This window comes from Phoenix dactylifera, unplaced genomic scaffold (genome assembly GCF_009389715.1).
Source record: "Phoenix dactylifera cultivar Barhee BC4 unplaced genomic scaffold, palm_55x_up_171113_PBpolish2nd_filt_p 000089F, whole genome shotgun sequence".
Lineage (NCBI taxonomy): Eukaryota > Viridiplantae > Streptophyta > Magnoliopsida > Arecales > Arecaceae > Phoenix > Phoenix dactylifera.
In genome coordinates, this window is record NW_024067678.1 from 431,494 (window position 1) to 449,341 (window position 17,848).

The following is a 17,848-nucleotide window of genomic DNA, read 5'->3' on the forward strand; positions in this document are numbered from 1 at the left end:
AACTAAGATGTCGCCAATCACTGGGTTTTCTAGTTTTGTTGTGAGACCCAGGAACTAGGCCCGATCCACTTGATCAGCCTCGTCTTTCGGCCCAAACAAAGTGAAAAAAAATTTTGGGGGCTCATGGGCTGGCCCGGAGTAGCCAGGCCCAGCCCAAACTCATGCAACACAGCCCAGGGGCTTGTGGGCCGGTCCAAGGGGACCAAGCCCAGCCCGATCGTGCCCTATGGCACAATGAAGGGAAGAAGAAGACTCTAATAGGAGTTCTTCTTCCTCTCTTTCGGCGGAAGTCGGGGACATCCAAGGCTATCCGAGTTCATCTAGAACTTGGAGACTTCACCTATTAAATCAACTTATCCTCCTTTGATTTCATCCACCCAAATCGTCGAGAAACACCATGATTCAAACTCTTCTTCTATGAGCTTCCTCCTCGATTCGTCGATGGGAAGGGTCGCCGGAACACCTCGCTAGACCAAGGTAACCACCCAATGCCTCCTTTTATTTCTCTTATTGGTTTTAGAGTTGATTTCATGTTGATTTTGCCCGGCTAATCGCTGGATTACCTTCCGAAATGGGGTGCACTGTTTCGGCTTCCTCTTTCGGATTTCGCTGCTGTTAGATGCCTACCACAGGGCACTGCCACACCACATGGGTCGCGACCACCATGCCGGCAACCCCACCGTCCGGGCCTCCCTCCCCCTCTTTCCATCTCTTCCTTATGGACTTGCAGCACTTGAGACGAGCTCCTTTTTCTTCGGCCACCATTGCAGTGGCCGTTGCCACCGGCGATGACCGTGGGGGTGGAATGCCTTGGTGGTCGCGCCACCCTCTGATCCAAAGAAGAAAGGGAGATAAGAACTCTTTCCTATTTTGAGAAAAAGAGAGTATTCTCTCTCTTCTTTCTCTCTCTTGATTTCTTTTTTTTTATTTCTCTCTATAGAACTTTCTCTCTCTTATTGGACTTTCTCTCTCTACAAAGTTTCTCTCTCTTAATTTATGGCCAAACATGATTAATCCAGGATCTAGAGCTGAGATTCTCTCTCTCCTTTCTCTTTCTTTCTCTAGATAGGCTCAGAGATCCTAGTGTAAGATTTGCTCTCCTTATTGCTCAGATTCAAGTTGACCCATTTTAGAGACCCTGAACCGCCTCGATGCTGGGACAGTAGGCCAGCCTGTTACCTCAGTATTGTTAGATTTTTTTGAAATTTTATCATCCTTGACCTTCATTGAGTTAGTTAAATCACGTCTGATCTTGATCGGTTTAATTTATCTTGCTCAGACCGACCTCGGCAGTCAGGCACTATCACCTGACCGACCTAATTTAGGGGCATGAGGCCATTCTTCAGTAATGTTTGATTTTGACTTCGTTTGACTTTTAGAATGATGATAAAATTTATGATATTTTAATTATATTAAAATAGGTGCACCTGACCCATCTAACTGAAGTGAGATTTCTGAAGTGAGAAGAGGTAAGTAACCTAATGCTCCAAAGTATGTTTTTCAAATTTTATAAAATAATAATTATTTGATTAAATTAATTATGATATCAATTTATACTTAGTTAAACAAGTGAGGTAGTTGATCTTATGATAGCAAGTATTTTAAAGTTTGTTATGTGTTATGTTATAAAATATGAAATTTTTGACTGGGCAAATCATGAAAATTCTATTTTTGTATGTATGCATTTTGAACACGGTTATAATCTGATCTGGCCCTGCCAATGGAGATTATTTATTGGCCCTATCGACTTGTAATCTGTGAAAAACTAGTTTCAATACCGCACCACTAGTGACTAAAATAGTGGGATTTATGACACCGTGCCACCGGTGATTAAGAATAGTTGGTTTTGGCACTTTCTGCATCTGACCCATGCCACTAGGTTATATGGCCATAGTCTGATTTCTGATTTCTGATTTCTGATTTCTGTTTCTAATATTTCTTGTAAAAACCATAATATGTTTCAAAAAAAATGCATTATTCGAGAAATGATTTATTTCTCAGTCAAGATTTTATGTTTTTAACTAAATTATTTGGCATGCTTTGATCCCACTTTGAGAATTATATTGCTTATTGGGCTAGTGTAGCTCATATTATGTTTCTTCGTTTTTCAGATCCAGATGCATGATTGCTCAGGACTTGGGGAGTGCGTTAGTTCTTTTGAAGATGCTTTCAATCATTGAAGTTTTAGTAAGTCTAGTTAGAATATTTATTGATTAAATAAATTTTTAAAAATTATTATTGCTTTGCTATGACTACAGCCTTGCATGTCTGTATAGTCCGCCATAGAGGTATGCGGCGTCTGTTACGCTCTGAGTAGAATGCTAGTTAATTAAGCTCATAGCCAAAGTGTGAATAAGCTATTTTGTGAGTTTTCTCGGTGGAGCAATTTGTATTTTAAGTTATGATTAATTGGATTTTGACTAAATTAAGTGGAGGAGTATAAGTCATGGAATGTTATCATCCAATATAATTATTTTGGAAGTTTATTTTGATATGGGGGTATAGTGTGATATTACTTCTAGCTTGAAGTTAATTATTTTGGTTGTAAGTTAGGATCTATTCATAAGAAGTTGTTTAAGATTTGAGCTATGAAAGATTTTTATGATACCCAATTGGAATATTCTTTGAGGTTTGAATCTGTATGTAGATTATGAATGAAACTTTTATATAGAGAAAAAAATATGGTTGGGGATATTGCAAATAGGTCTATGTTTTAATTGATTTCATTGGAGATTGTAAAGTATTTATCTTGGCGGAATCATTAATAATTTTAATTATCATTTTGGGATCCAAATAATAGATCTTATTTATGTCTATAAAAGACTATGTGATGTATATAAAACTTCAATTTAAAGTATAAACTTATAAGTTGAACTAGAGTCTTTTGTTAATATTATTGACGTTGCTGATGAAATCTATATTTGCATGGAGAATTTGAATTTTAGAAGCTTACATGGTTATAATGGAATATTTTTGATAAATGCTAAAGATCTCGATGAAGAAAACTCTAGAAGAGATGATTGAGTCAGTTTTACTTATCTGTGTTGATTTAAAGTCTTTTAATTTAGTGGAGCATTAAAAAAATTCTTCTGGTTGTTTTTTACTTGTTGGAGTTTGGCTTGAAATCGTCTAGTTGACTTGATAAGAGAATTAAGATTTAATTTATTTTGAATTATAGTAACTAGCCTATATGATGGTTTTGAATGTATTGATTGACTCGAGGGTTAATCTAGATGGATGTGCGCGAGATAAATTAGGGGACGAGAATCAAAGATTTTTTTTTGGGCTTTACTTGAAAATTAAAATTTTGGATCTCTTTAGTTAATAATACAAAGTAATATTTTGATCAAAAAAAACATATCAGTGAATTTAGAGGATTTTGGTGGTTTGAATCAACGTGTGCTGCAAAAACATAGTGGTCTAAAATATTCTTCTAAGTTGTATCTCTTTGATTCGACAAGTTTTAATAACAAAAGATTTGATCTATTTTCTTGTGTAATAATATTTCTTTGATAAATGAAAGAAAAATATTTTGATTTATGGATGTCGCTGCACTATCTTCAGTTCTCCAATTTTATGTCATGCTAAAAAAAAATTTAGCATCTTAAGACTAGAATTATGGATTTTTGATCTTGGATTTGAAATATTTTGGTGTAGACCTCTTTTCTCCCAAATTTGATGCTGGTACTATTTCAATTAATATCAACCCTCTATTTGATTGAAAGAAATTGAGCTTATCAATCAACTTTGATGAATATTTTACTAGAATAGATTAAAGTTGTTTACGATCTAATCTTGTGATAGATCGGTTAATCGAGAGCAGTTGATATTTTCACAAAGAAACTTGATGTTCTTATTTAGAATTAAGATGTTGTTTTTTGTTTACAAGAGAGAAGTTAGACTTACATCATCTACAAAAAGATTCAAGTCTAGAGTTATTGGACCTTATTCTTCTGATAAGATCTAATGATTAAGTTGTATTGATAAATATAATTATTGGAAACTTGAGGACGAGATTAGAATAATGTATCTCAAACTTCTTGAAAGCACAAGAAAAGAAAATTTTGAGGACAAAATTATTTTAAGGTAGGAGAATGTGAGACCCAGTAATGCCCGGTCCACTTGACCAACCCAGTCTTTTGGCCAGACAAAGTGAAAAAAAATTTGAGGGCTTCTGGGCCGGCCTGGAGTGGCCAGGCCCGGCATGTGGGCTAAGTTTTCTCTTTCTTTTCTTATTTCTTTTTCCCTTGTGCTCAAATATATTTCTTGTTCTATTCATTTTGTTGCTCCCATGCATTTATATAAAAAAAAGTGGTTGGAAGATAATTCTAGTTGTTAGATAAGCTAAAAGAGCTATTAGAAGGAGAAAATGACTATTATGATTTATAGAACAACTAGCCATTACTATTGTCAAACGCAGAGACATGTCGACTCGACTTCTTTAGGGGTCGATCAATGATAGCACCTTTTTTTGTTGAGCTCTATCTTTTGCTTGTGGTCATTGTAGGATCGACTCTTCTATTCTTTCGGATCAACTAGTCCATGATTGAGAGTCAACCATAATCTTCTAGGGTCGACTCGCTAACATGTTGATTTTGATTACTTTTTGTCTTTTGTCTATGGCCCTTTTAGGATCGGCTCATCGAGTTCTGGGGTTGACTCTTGTTCAATAGGAGTCGGCTCATGATCTTCATGGGTCAAGTCATGAAAGTATAGATTTTTACCTCTTTCTGTCTTTCTTTTGATACTATTCCGAGGTTGACTCATCTGATAGTTAGATATAAGCCCTAGAAGCCAATCTAGCTGACACATAATTAATTCTGGGATATAGTATTGTACTTGACTTTATTATTATTGAATAATAATGCCATCTTTTTCATTCATATTGTGTATGTGTTTATGAATCGTCCAAGAAATTAATAAGATGATGATATATATTCTCAAGAGTTGAGAATTTGAGTCATGTGTCATTGGTGATTAATTCCTAAATGCTCATGATCGATGGATCATCATGAGACTAGTGATTGATCCGATGAGAATAGTGCACAGATCACTATCCTTTTGGATGGACGAGTCTCGAGTCTACAGTGTAGTAACACTAGAGGATAGTGCAGGTGCTTGTTAGAGAACAAGGGTACTGAACGTGACCAAAGCAAGAAGTCATTTGGATGTCTATCCACTCATCAGTGACTTACTTGATGTTGCAGTAGTATGACTGATCCTTTGACCTGCGGTGCTTCGGCTATTCACAGTGAGGTTGCTGTAGTTTGACTGCACATATACATAGTCTCTAGCCATATAGATCCTTATGGTGCAGATTGGCGGCAGTAGGTTCACTATAGGAGTATGATATGCACCTATATGGAATCTATCGACCTTGGTAGACAAGGAGTGGTCCTATGTGATTTATGAGACTGAGTTCGTAAGACCTCGGCCGAGACAATATGTAAAGTGGAAAAGGAGTTTTTCACTCTCGAACTAAAGTCGAATAAATCTTGACGTATTATAGATAATGGGGTTTGACAAGTTATCCATGACCTCCATCTTGTAGGAATCCATGATAGAAGGACTATATCATACGATAACTGCACCTAGAGATTCATCTATCTATTTTGTTGAGTGTTAAGTGCACATCTGTGCACATTTTTAGCACTCTTTTGTACCTAATTTTCTGAAGTTCTCCTGCATATAACTCTTAAAAAGATGTATTTCTTTATTTTGGTTCCATGTTGTAATTGAAGGTCCTTCCGGGCCAAACACACCTAAAACCTGGGTCACTCCCTATCTTTCCACTGCATCATCACAATTCATCCCTATTGTTATGGACAGAAGTTCATCTCAACCAATTGCGATTAGGCACATTTCAGCCATGGATCCCTTCTCTTTGCACCACTCTCACTTCATCACAAAAGAGAAGATCTTTTTAGAATCCAATCCCATGAATAATGGCTGAAGTTGCATGGACGACTTGGGATAAACCTAGAAGAAAATGCTCAAGAATCCTTTATCGATAAGGCGAGAAGAACCTAAGAGATTTGGTGTCAGACATGCATGGAGGCAAAATGTTTCTACATACTGGATTAAGATAGTGGAGAAGTTAAAGAAAATAAGATTGTTAAAAGTTACAAGAATAAATGATAAGGAATGATCGACCAATTAATTGACAAGAAAAGATACAACTAATGTTATTATTTTCTGAGGGTGCGCTTGGCTACATAAAAAGCACAAGAGGTTCTGCAAGTCTTGGATTTCAAAGAAAAAGTAAAGCACCACAATGACATCCATCGTATCAAAATTGTTATTTTTAGAAGTCACCACAAAAACTCTAAATTGAAAAAAAAGTAGGGTGATAAGAGATGAGAGTACAGATTAATTTACAGATCAAATCTAAAATTGTTCAAGTGATAATAGAAATGATGACCCAATCAAATTGTTTTCATGTTTATTTCGCCTATTCCCAACAGCTATGAAACTAATTCTTAATAATGACATTTATCCTTGTTCATGGCTGAAAATACTATTCATATGAACAGTGTTTGAGATGAAACTGTTCATATGAATAGTGTTACGTAAAAACACTGTTCACATGAACTTTGTTGCGGAAATGTTTTTTTTGATGTTCACTATTCTTCTTCCTCCTAGCAGCTCTTTCGCCCGTTCCAGCTGCATCCAAGCTTCCCGGATTCCGCGTCCGAGTATCCCGCAGTGCTCTTCATCCTCCCACGTCCGATTTCAAGCCGTGATCCCAGCGTCCAAAGCTTCCGGATTTCTCTGCGTGCCAGCCGCCCGTTTCAAAGATCCCAGCTCCTTCCATTTCCGCATCCAAGCATCCGCGGCATCTTCTTCTTCCGCTCGTCCCAGCGCATTCACAACAATGGAATGGCAGCCCAATCATCCAGATCCACATCTTAGCCTTCCCATGGATCCCGTGTCCGTTCCAAGTCCGCGTCCCAGGCTCCCAGCCCTCTCCGGATTTGCCTCCTTCCTAGCATCATGTAACAGTGCTCCTTCCGTGGTCCAAAGAAGGAAGTCGATGAAGCTTCCGAAGCCGATCCAGCCATTCTCCCAGCCTCCTCCGCGATCCACCCAGCCGTCCGCATCCATGTCCTTTCGGATTCCCTCCTCCGCCTCTGCTTCCGCTCGTGATGCATCCAAAGATCTGCGTCTCAGCCTCTCCCATTGTCCACGACGCATCCAGATCCACCTCCCGGAATTCCAGCTTCCCGCGATGCATGCCCGCATTCATCTTCCACGGATCCCGCATCCGTTCCGAAGCCGTGATCCCGCACACGATCCTAGGCGCCCGTTCCCCCTCCTCTCCACGTGCAATCAAGGGATCCATGGCTGGCTTCAAGGCTCTGGCGATCTATAAGAGGACGAGGAGAAGGAACGAAGGGGAGAGTGCTCGGTTGGGCCAAAGAACAGGGGAAGCATTGGTTTGAAAGAAAGAAAAAAAAAGAGAAAAAAAAGGCATGGGTTCCATGGAGAAGGAGAAGTTGAAACTGTTTGATTTTTGTTATTTCTTGCTTTCTTTTTTATTTGCAGAAGAAAAAAAGCATTAGGCTTCCAATCTTCATTTTTTATTTATTTATTTTTGTAATCAATTTTCTTTTTATGAAATCCATCAATTTTCTTTCATGCAATCCGTGTTCTAGGTTCAGTTTAATTTTTATTTTTTTGTGCAATCTATTAATTTTTCTTTTATGCAATCCGTGTCTAAGTTTTAATTTAATATTCTGCAATTTATTTTGTGCATTCTAGAATTCTTATTTTAATCACAAAAACTCTCTTGCTTTTCTTTGTTTATTTTTTTTTAAAAAAAGCACTGCTTGGTTAGAGATTAATCAAATATCCTCAATGAATTATTTTTTTTCAAAAAAATAAATCTTAATGAAGTTTCTATTCTCTATTTGTGTACTCTAATCGCCTTCCTATAGATCAACCTCCTACAACCACTATTTATTGAATAGAGGATAGTAAGAGTAAAAATATATATATATATATATTTGTTTGTTTGTTAAGATTTTGACAACGACACCATTTTTAAGTCATCCTCAGGTCTATCGAAAGAAAACCGACAACAAATTTTGGCGTCGTTGCTGGAGAGGCAAGGCGAGTCAGAAGGAAGATTCAGTGAACGCCACTAAGATCAGGTGTGAAATTTTCAATTCTAGCCTTGATTTATTTTTTTAGATTATTTTAATTTTGCCTAATTTAACTCTTCCTAGATTAAAGTAAAAAAAAAGTTAAAAAAATAATTAAAAAAAATGCTAGTAATTGATAGGGTGCAATCTTTCGAGATTATCATACCTCTATTGGGGCTTCTCACGAAGTAATCTCCAGAGCTTATTCAACGGGCATTCGGAGATTGACTAACGCATAAGGATTAGTTTTTAGTTTACATTCAGTTACTCCTATATCAAAATTTAAATAAACAAAAAAACATAAGATTATAAAATTAAAATAAATAAATAAATAAATAATTTTTTTTTTGCTTGATCATTTAATTAAAGGAATTTAATGTCATGCCATAAAACTTTAAAAAAAAATTTATGATTGTTGTATGTAGTGTAAAGCATTTGCATAAAATATTCTAAGGGCAGAACCCACTAAAAAGATAAGGTCGGGATTTCATCACTCGACCTTAGCCCAAAAATTATCACAGTGCATAAATATCCTAAGCCTAATCATAATAAAAATAATTAGACATTGGCCTTAGGATTTCGAGCTCAATAGGCTCTTGGAAAGAAGCGACTGAAGGCCACTCCAGTGAGAACTTTAGTAATTAGTGATGTCTAGATAAGTTTTATAACAGTAAAAACTGTTACGGGAATTGTGGTACTTAAGTGAGCCTTGTGCACCACCACACATCCTGGGACTTACCTGGTCACTAGTTACTAGATCTTCTTAACTAGTAAGCTCAAGTTTAATCTGAAAGGGAGATTAGGAGCTGTCTAATCTAGGAGAGAATTTTAGAAATTTTGACCTAATAATTCTCCATGCAACTAGATTTAAGAAGCTACTAAACCTCACTTAATTCTAAGACTAATAGAGTCAAATTGTTGTGTGGTGTTGGTTGTGGTCATTTGTGTCTAGTCCTTCTTTTCTCTTAGGATCTCGTTCATTTTAGGAGTCAAATCTAATGAATTGTTGATAATATATGTATGGTAGAAGGTCATTAAGGGGTAAGTTAACACCATTTGATCCTGAGATTGACAGAACTTTTCATCACAACCGGCGAACTGTAAGCCAACCGTCAATCTCTACAATGGGTGAACATATTAGAACTTTGAATGAGTTGTTCACACTCGCATCCGCTAGTCCCCCTACTTGCATAGTATTACCAATTAATAATGCAGCCCACTTCGAGATTCGGGCTGCAACAATAAACATGTTATCCAAATTTCATGGGTTTGAGAGTGAACAACCATATATTCATCTAAACAAATTTTTGACAATCTGTCAAACGTTTAGAATTCAAAATATAGATGAAGAGGGTATTAAATTAAGGTTGTTTTCCATGACTTTAAAGGATCGTCTGCTGCATGGCTGTATTCTCTTGCTTCAAATTCCATCACATCATGGGAACAACTATTTAGGAAATTCATGGCTAAGTTCTATCTCATGATAAAGACTGAAAAAATTAAGGATGCCATAAGAAGTTTTAGAGGAAAATATGAGGAGGAATTTTTCCAACTTTGGAAAAGTTTACATGATCTTTTGGTCAAGTGCCCGCACCATGGGCTTGACAAGACTTATTTAGTACATTTCTTTTACAAAGGACTACCTCCAGTACACAAGAACATGATTAAATCCATATATAAGGGTAGGTTCATGAACCAAACCCCTGATCAAGCCTATTAGTTCCTTGTGGACTTAGCTGAAAAGCCCAAAATTGGAGTAGCTACGATCAGGAGATAAATAGAGATGATTATGGATCTAGAGAACCAAGTACCTACGGAATAAAAATAGACCCAGAACTCAAGAATGTCATGTCCATTCTGGTGAATGGGGTGAATAATCTAAGCAAAAAGTTGGATGCTTTCACTGTTTCCACTAACTCAAACCCACACAAAGAGTCCAATCCCATCATGAAAGTGGAACACGAGCCACAGAGCTTATGTATCTTATGTAACAGTTCTGAGCATCTAGTGGAGTGTTGTCCTAGTTTACCCAACATCAAGGCTGAGCAAGCAAATGCTCTAAATTTATATAATGCCTTTAAGAAACCCACTCCCAACTCATTCAACCCAGTTTATCACCCTGATAATAGGTTTCATCCGAACTTCTCATACAGGCAGACTGAACCTATTCAGCATCAGGGTGGTCCACCAAATTTTTAGAAAAATTTTTTGAGGATAGGTCCACCACAGATAAACCAATCATTGGCTCCACCTATTCCTACTTATAGTGCCCCTATCCCTTAGCAATCTACATTGTTGGAAGCCATGATGGCTAACATGATGAAGCAACAACAAGACTTCATCCAACAGCAACAACAGACCAAAATGGCTCAAACCCAGACTAACCAATTCCATGCGCAAGCGATTGCAAAACTTGAGGTTAGTTTGAGCCAAATAGCTAACTCTCTAGAGGATAGGAAGAGAGGTGAATTACCCAATCAGCCAGTGCCTAACCCTAGTAGGCAACAGAATCAAGGGCCGAGAGGCCAGTTTCAGATTGACTCAAATGAAAATCCAACCCATGAAGTCCAGGAAATTACCAGTTTAAGGTCTGGCAAGCAAGTGGACAACAAGGTCCAACTTCTGTACAAGAAAAAGAAAAAAAGTATGAACTGAACTCCACTCAGAAAAAAGGACAAGAACATGGAACACAAGGAATAGAGGAGAAACCAATAGAGACATACACACCCAAGGCTCCCTTTCCTAGTAGACTATAAGATTCAAAGAAAAAATCTCAGTATGATGAAATCATGGAGGTTTTTAAAAATGTCCAAATAAATTTATCCTTCCTAGATGCCATCAGACAGATCCCCTCCTATATAAAATTTTTAAAAGACCTCCCCATAGTAGAAAGAAAAATCAGTATTCCGAGACAAGCTATGATGGCGGCACAAGCCTCATCTCTCATTCAACAACAAATTGCCCCAAAATACAAGGATCCTGGTTTTCCCATTGTTGAAATTAAAATAGGAGAAACCATCATTCGGAGAGCCTTCCTAGATTTAGGAGCTAGTGTGAACCTATTACCCTATTCTGTTTACATAGAGTTGGATTTGGAGGAATTAAAACCCACAAACATCACTCTTTCGTTAGCAGATAGGACTGTAAAGTATCCTAAAGGAATTATGGAGGATGTAATTGTAAAAGTTAATGAGTTCTACTACCCTGTGCATTTTGTAGCCCTTAAAACTGAACCAGTAAAAAAATCCAGAAAGTCACATCCTGGTGATCTTAGGTAGACCATTTTTGGCCACTTCAAATGCTGTGGTTAGTTGCCGAAATGGAATAATGACTCTAGACTTTGGGAACATGACTGTCCAGCTCAATATTTTTCACAATAGTAGTCAGTCAATTAAGATGGACGATTTGGAAGAAATTCACATGATCAAGAACATAATTAGCAGTTCTTTTGAAGAGTCAAGTTATTCTGATCTATTAGAAAGATGTTTGGCTAATTTCAGTCAAGATTGTGAATCAAATCAGGAGGTTAATGCATTGTTAGATTCCATTCCTGTGATGGACACTAGCAGATGGGCTACCAAGTTCGAAGCATTGCCTATTTTGGAATCTCAACTAGTACCATCCAATATGAAACCTCCCCAGCTAGAACTTAAAGACCTTCTCGAAAACTTGAAGTATGCATTTCTTGGAGACAACAAGACCTTACCTGTTATAATTGTATCGAATTTGACTAAAGAACAGGAAGAGAAGTTGTTAAGTATCTTTTAGAAGAATCAGAAAGCTATCAGTTGGTCTATAGCTAATATTAAGGGGATTAGTCCTTCTGTGGTCCAACATAAGATCTATCTAGAAGAGGATGCAAAAATCTCTAGAGAGCTACAAAGGCGACTTAATCCAGTCATGAAGAATGTAGTTCGAGCCGAGGTCATCAAGCTTTTAGATGCAGGAATTATATATCCTATTTCTGATAGTCAATGGGTAAGCCCAGTTCAAGTCGTACCCAAGAAGTTTGGCATCACCGTGGTAAAAAATGATCATAATGAGTTAGTCCCTACTCGAATCTAAATGGAATGGCGAGTATGCATCGACTACAGGAAGCTTAATGCCATGACTAGGAAAGACCACTTTCCTCTGCCCTTCATCGATCAAATGCTAAAATGTCTAGCTGGCCACTCTTATTACTGTTTCCTTAATGGTTGTTCTTGATATAACCAAGTCCCTATCGCACGTGAGGATCAAGAGAAAACCACGTTCACCTGTCCTTATGGCACTTTTGCCTATCGTCGCATGCCTTTTGGGCTATGCAATGCACCGGCTACATTCCAGCGGTGTATGATAAGTATTTTCTCCGACATGGTGGAAAGATTTTTAGAAGTTTTCATGGATGACGTTTTCTGTATTTGGATCCAATTTTGATAAATGTCTGCATTGCTTGACACTTGTTGTAGAACACTGTAAAGAGAAAAACTTAATTCTTAACTGGGAGAAGTGTCATTTTATGGTAGAATCAGGCATTGTTTTAGGACACATTGTGTCACAAAGGAAAATTGAGATAGATAAGGCCAAAATAGAATTAATTGCTAAATTGCCACCTCCCAAGACTGTTAGGAAAATTCGATCATTTTTAGGGCATGCGGGTTTTTACCGCCGCTTTATCAAGGATTTTAGCAAAATATCGAAACCCTTATGTGATTTGTTGGCCAAAGATGCTATTTTCAATTTTTTGCCAACTTGTGTAGCTGCTTTCGAAAGACTGAAGTCTGAATTGACTTCAACACCCATCATAAGGTCTCCTAATTGGAGTCATCCTTTTGAAATCATGTGTGATGCATCTGATTATGCCATAGGTGCCGTCTTGGGTCAGCGAGTGGAGAAGCTTCCCCATGTTATTCATTATGTGAGCAAAACCCTGAATGACGCCCAACTCAACTATTCCACCACTGAAAAAGAATTGTTGGCGGTTGTTTTTGCTCTACATAAATTTTGTCCCTACCTGATAGGATCTAAGGTTCCTGTTTATTATGATCATGCCGCCTTTAAGTACCTTCTCACAAAGAAGGATGCCAAGGCAAGGCTCATTCGTTGGATCCTATTGCTCCAGAAATTTGATCTCGAAATTCGAGATAAAAATGGATCTAAAAATATAGTGGCTGACCACTTGTCCAGACTGATTGTTGAGTCATCTGCAGAATCCTTATCTGTATCCGAAACTTTTCTGGATAAACAACTAATGATGATTTCTTATACCAATGTTTCATGGTATGCTGACATAGTCAACTACCTCGTTACTGAACAAATGCCCAGCTCTTGGACCAAGCAGGAGCAATTTCGCTTCCTAGCTCGTGTGAAGTGGTATTTTTGGATGAACCATACTTATTCAAATACTGCCCTGATCAGACATCTGATGGTGTATCCCTGAATACGAACAAAGGAAAGTCCTTTCCTTTTGTCATGACCATGCTTGTGGTGGTCATTTTAGTGGTAAAAAGACAGTTGCAAAGGTTTTGTAGTGTGGATTCTATTGGCCCACACTATTCCATGACTCACATGAGTATTGTAAAACATATGATCGATGTCAAAGACTAGAAAAAATTTTAAGAAGAAATGAGATGCCCCTGAACCCGATCTTAATTGTAGAAATCTTTGATGTTTGGGGTATTGATTTTATGGGTCCCTTTCTTATATCGTTTGGGCACCAGTACATACTCCTTGCTGTTGACTATATGCCCAAGTGGATTGAGGCTGTCGCGTATAAGACCAATGATCACAAAGTGGTGATCAAGTTTCTTAAGGAGTCTGTCTTCGCTCACTTTGGCACCCCTCGTGCTATCATTAGTGATGGGGGAAAATACTTTTGCAATAGAATTTTTAAAGTCCTTGCTAGGAAGTACAATATCACCCACAAGATCGGTATACCATATCATCCACAAACGAGTGGACAAATGAGATTTCCAATAGGAAAATCAAGACCATCCTTGAGAAAACTGTCAATCCATCTCGAAAGGATTGGTCCCTTAGGTTAACAGATGCATTGTCGGCATATCTTACGGCCTACAAAACACCAATTGGAATGTCCCCATATAGGATTGTCTATGGCAAGGCTTGCCATTTACCTATCGAGTTAGAACACGAGGCCTATTGGGCAATCAAACGTCTAAATTTCGATCTCGACAAGACGGGAGAACATAAAAAACTTCAACTCGATGAGCTTGAAGAAATTAGGAACGATGCTTATGAGTGTGTTAAGAAGTATAAGGATCGCATGAAGATCATGCATGATAAAAAGATCACTTGTAAGGAATTTCACCAAGGACAAAAAGTCCTTCTATATGATTCTCGATTACATCTATTCCCTGGAAAACTTAAATCTCCCTGGATTGGCCCATACATGGTAGAGAAAGTGCATCCGCATGGTGCGGTAGTAATATGCAATACCAAGGATGGTAGGTCGTTTCAAGTCAATGGACATCGTTTAAAACTATACCTTGAGTATCCGAGTCTAGAAGTCGAGGAGACAATTCTGACCAACCCTGTCTATCATGAATGAATTAGAATTGTCTAGCTAAAGGCATAAAACTTAGCGCTCTTGGGAGGCAACCCAACATGTAAAGATTAAAATTATTATTAATAAGTTACTAACATACAGGTTTGGGCGTATTTTTTTTTCAATCTTCAAGTTATTCAGCCATATCAAGGTCCAATATTAGGTAATGTCTCCTCTATCCTATTACTATTTTAATTTTCTCAACATTGAGGACAATGCTGAATTTAGGTATGGGGGTGAGAATATTTATGATTTTTCTGCCTAAAAAGATTTTTGTGCCTAAAAAAAGAAAAGGATTTTTGTTATGGACAGAAGTTCATCTCAACCAATTGCGATCAGGCACATTTCAGCCATGGATCCCTTCTCTTTGCACCACTCTCACTTCATCACAAAAGAGAAGATATTTTTAGCATCCAATCCCATGAATAATGGCTGAAGTTGCATGGACGACTTGGGATAAACCTAGAAGAAAATGCTCAAGAATCCTTTATCGATAAGGCAAGAAGAACCTAAGAGTTTGGTGTCAGACATGCATGGAGGCAAAATGTTTCTACATACTGGATTAAGATAGTGGAGAAGTTAAAGAAAATAAGATTGTTAAAAGTTACAAGAATAAATGATAAGGGATGATCGACCAATTAATTGACAAAAAAAGATACAACTAATGTTATTGTTTTCTGAGGGTGCGTTTGGCTACGTAAAAAGCACAAGAGGTTCTGCAAGTCTTGGATTTCAAAGAAAAAATAAAGCACCACAATGGCATCCATCGTATCAAAATTGTTATTTTTACAAGTCACCAGAAAAACTCTAAACTGAAAAAAAAAGTAGGGGTGGTAAGAGATGAGAGTACAGATTAATTTACAGATCAAATCTAAAATTGTTCAAGTGACAATAGAAATGATGACCCAATCAAATTGTTTTCATGTTCATTTTGCCTATTCCCAACAGCTATGAAACTAATTCTTAATAATGACATTTATCCCTGTTCATAGCTGAAAATACTATTCATATGAACAGTGTTTGAGATGAAACTGTTCATATGAATAGTGTTACGTAAAAACACTGTTCACTTGAACCATGTTACGAAAATGTTTTTTTTGATGTTCACTGTTCTTCTTCCTCCCAGCAGCTCTTTCGCCCGTTCCAGCCGCGTCCAAGCTTCCCGGAACCCGCGTCCAAGTATCCTGCAGCGCTCTTCAGCCTCCCACGTCCGATTTCAAGCCGTGATCCCAGCGTCCAAAGCTTCTGAATTTCCTCTGCATGCCAGCCGCCTGTTTCAAAGATCCCAGCTCCTTCCATTTCCGCATCCAAGCATCCATGGCATCTTCTTCTTCCGCTCGTCCCAGCGCATTCACAACAGCGGAATGGCAGCCCAATCATCCAGATCCATGTCTCAGCCTTCCTATGGATCCCGCGTCCGTTCCAAGTTCGCATCCCTGCCCTCTTCCGGATTAGCCTCCTTCCCAGCATCCTGTAACAGTGCTCCTTCCGTGGTCCAAAGAAGGAAGTCGATGAAGCTTCCGAAGCCGATCCAACCATTCTCCTAGCCTCTTCTGCGATCCACCTAGCCGTCCGCATCCATGTCCTTCCGGATTCCCTCCTCCGCCTCTGTTTCCGCCCGTGATGCATCCAAAGATCGGCATCTCAGCCTCTCCCATTGTCCACAATGCATCCGGATCCACCTTCCGAAATCCCAGCTTCCCGCGATGCATGCCCGCATTCATCTTCCACGGATCCCGCGTCCTTTCCGAAGCCGTGATCCCGCGCACGATCCCAGGCGCCTGTTCCCCCTCCTCTCCACATGCAATCAAGGGATCCATAGCTAGCTTCAAGGCTCTGGCGATCTATAAGAGGACGAGGAGAAGGAACGAAGGGGAGAGTGCTCGGTTGGGCCAAAGAATAGGGGAAGCTCTGGTTCGAAAGAAAGAAAAAAAGAAAGAGAAAAAAAAAAAGGCATGGGTTCCACCGAGAAGGAGAAGTTTCCTGTTTGATTTTTGTTATTTCTTGCTTTCTTTTTTATTTACAGAAGAAAAGAAGCATTAGGCTTCCAATCTTCATTTTTTTAAATTTATTTTTGTAATCAATTTTCTTTTTATAAAATCCATCAATTTTCTTTCATACAATCCGTGTTCTAGGTTCAGTTTAATTTTTGTTTTTTTATGCAATCTATTAATTTTTCTTTTATGCAATCCGTGTCTAAGTTTTAATTTAATATTCTGCAATTTATTTTGTACATTCTAGATTTCTTATTTTAATCACAAAACTCTTTTTCTTTTCTTTGTTTATTTCTTTTTAAAAAAAGCACTGCTTGGTTAGAGATTAATCGAATATCCTCAATGAATTGTTTTTTTTAAAAAAATAAACCTTAATGGAGTTTCTATTCTCTATTTGTGTACTCCAATCGTCTTCCTGTGGATCGACCTCCTACAACCACTATTTATCGAATAGAGGATAGTAAGAGTAAAAAAAAAAAATTTGTTTGTTGGTTAAGATTTTGACAACGACATCCTTTTTAAGTCATCCTCAGGTCTACCGAAAGAAAACCGACAACATTGGATTGCCACTACATATGGATAGGTGTCATTGGTGGATGGTGAGACTCACAGGGATTATTTTGATGGTCAATGATCTCTGATGAGATGAGTTGGAATTGTTCTAACCCATTGAAAGAACTTTTCAATGATATTGTGATAGGGATCATAATATATCTCACTATCAGATAGAATAGAACCTATGGGGTCACATACATTAGAGGTATTGACCGATTCGATAGTTGAATTGTGATTTGGAATTATAATAGTTCATGATTATCAATTTGATTAATAATTGGTATCACCTACTAAGAGTTAGTGAGTTGAAGAAGAAATAAATTACAATTGGATTGTAATTTAATTGAATCAATTAGACTTAATTAATTGAGCTTGATCTTATTAGATAAGATTCAAGAGTCCTACTTGAAGTAGGATCCTAGAGTCTTAATTAGATTAGGATTGCAAATTATTAGAGTCCTACTTGGAGTAGGACTCCTAAAGTTCTAATTGAATTAAGACTGAAAATTAAATGAGTCCTACTTGAAATAGGACTCCTAGAGTCCTAATTGATTTGATCTTATGGATAAGAATTAAGAGTCCTTATTAGATAAGGACTCATTGGGTTCACC

General features: G+C 37.8%; 1 protein-coding gene across 2 annotated transcripts in view; it reads left to right on the top strand.

Annotated features, from left to right (window-relative positions):
• Positions 1-295: 295 nt before the first annotated feature.
• LOC103721832 (pentatricopeptide repeat-containing protein DOT4, chloroplastic-like) overlaps positions 296-17,848 on the top strand; it is a 42,632-nt gene continuing 25,079 nt past the window's right edge. For both annotated transcript variants that reach the window (XM_039116361.1, XM_039116362.1), the window contains exon 1: positions 296-477. The gene's annotated coding sequence lies outside the window, so the exon portion shown is untranslated. The remainder of the gene's footprint in view (positions 478-17,848) is intronic.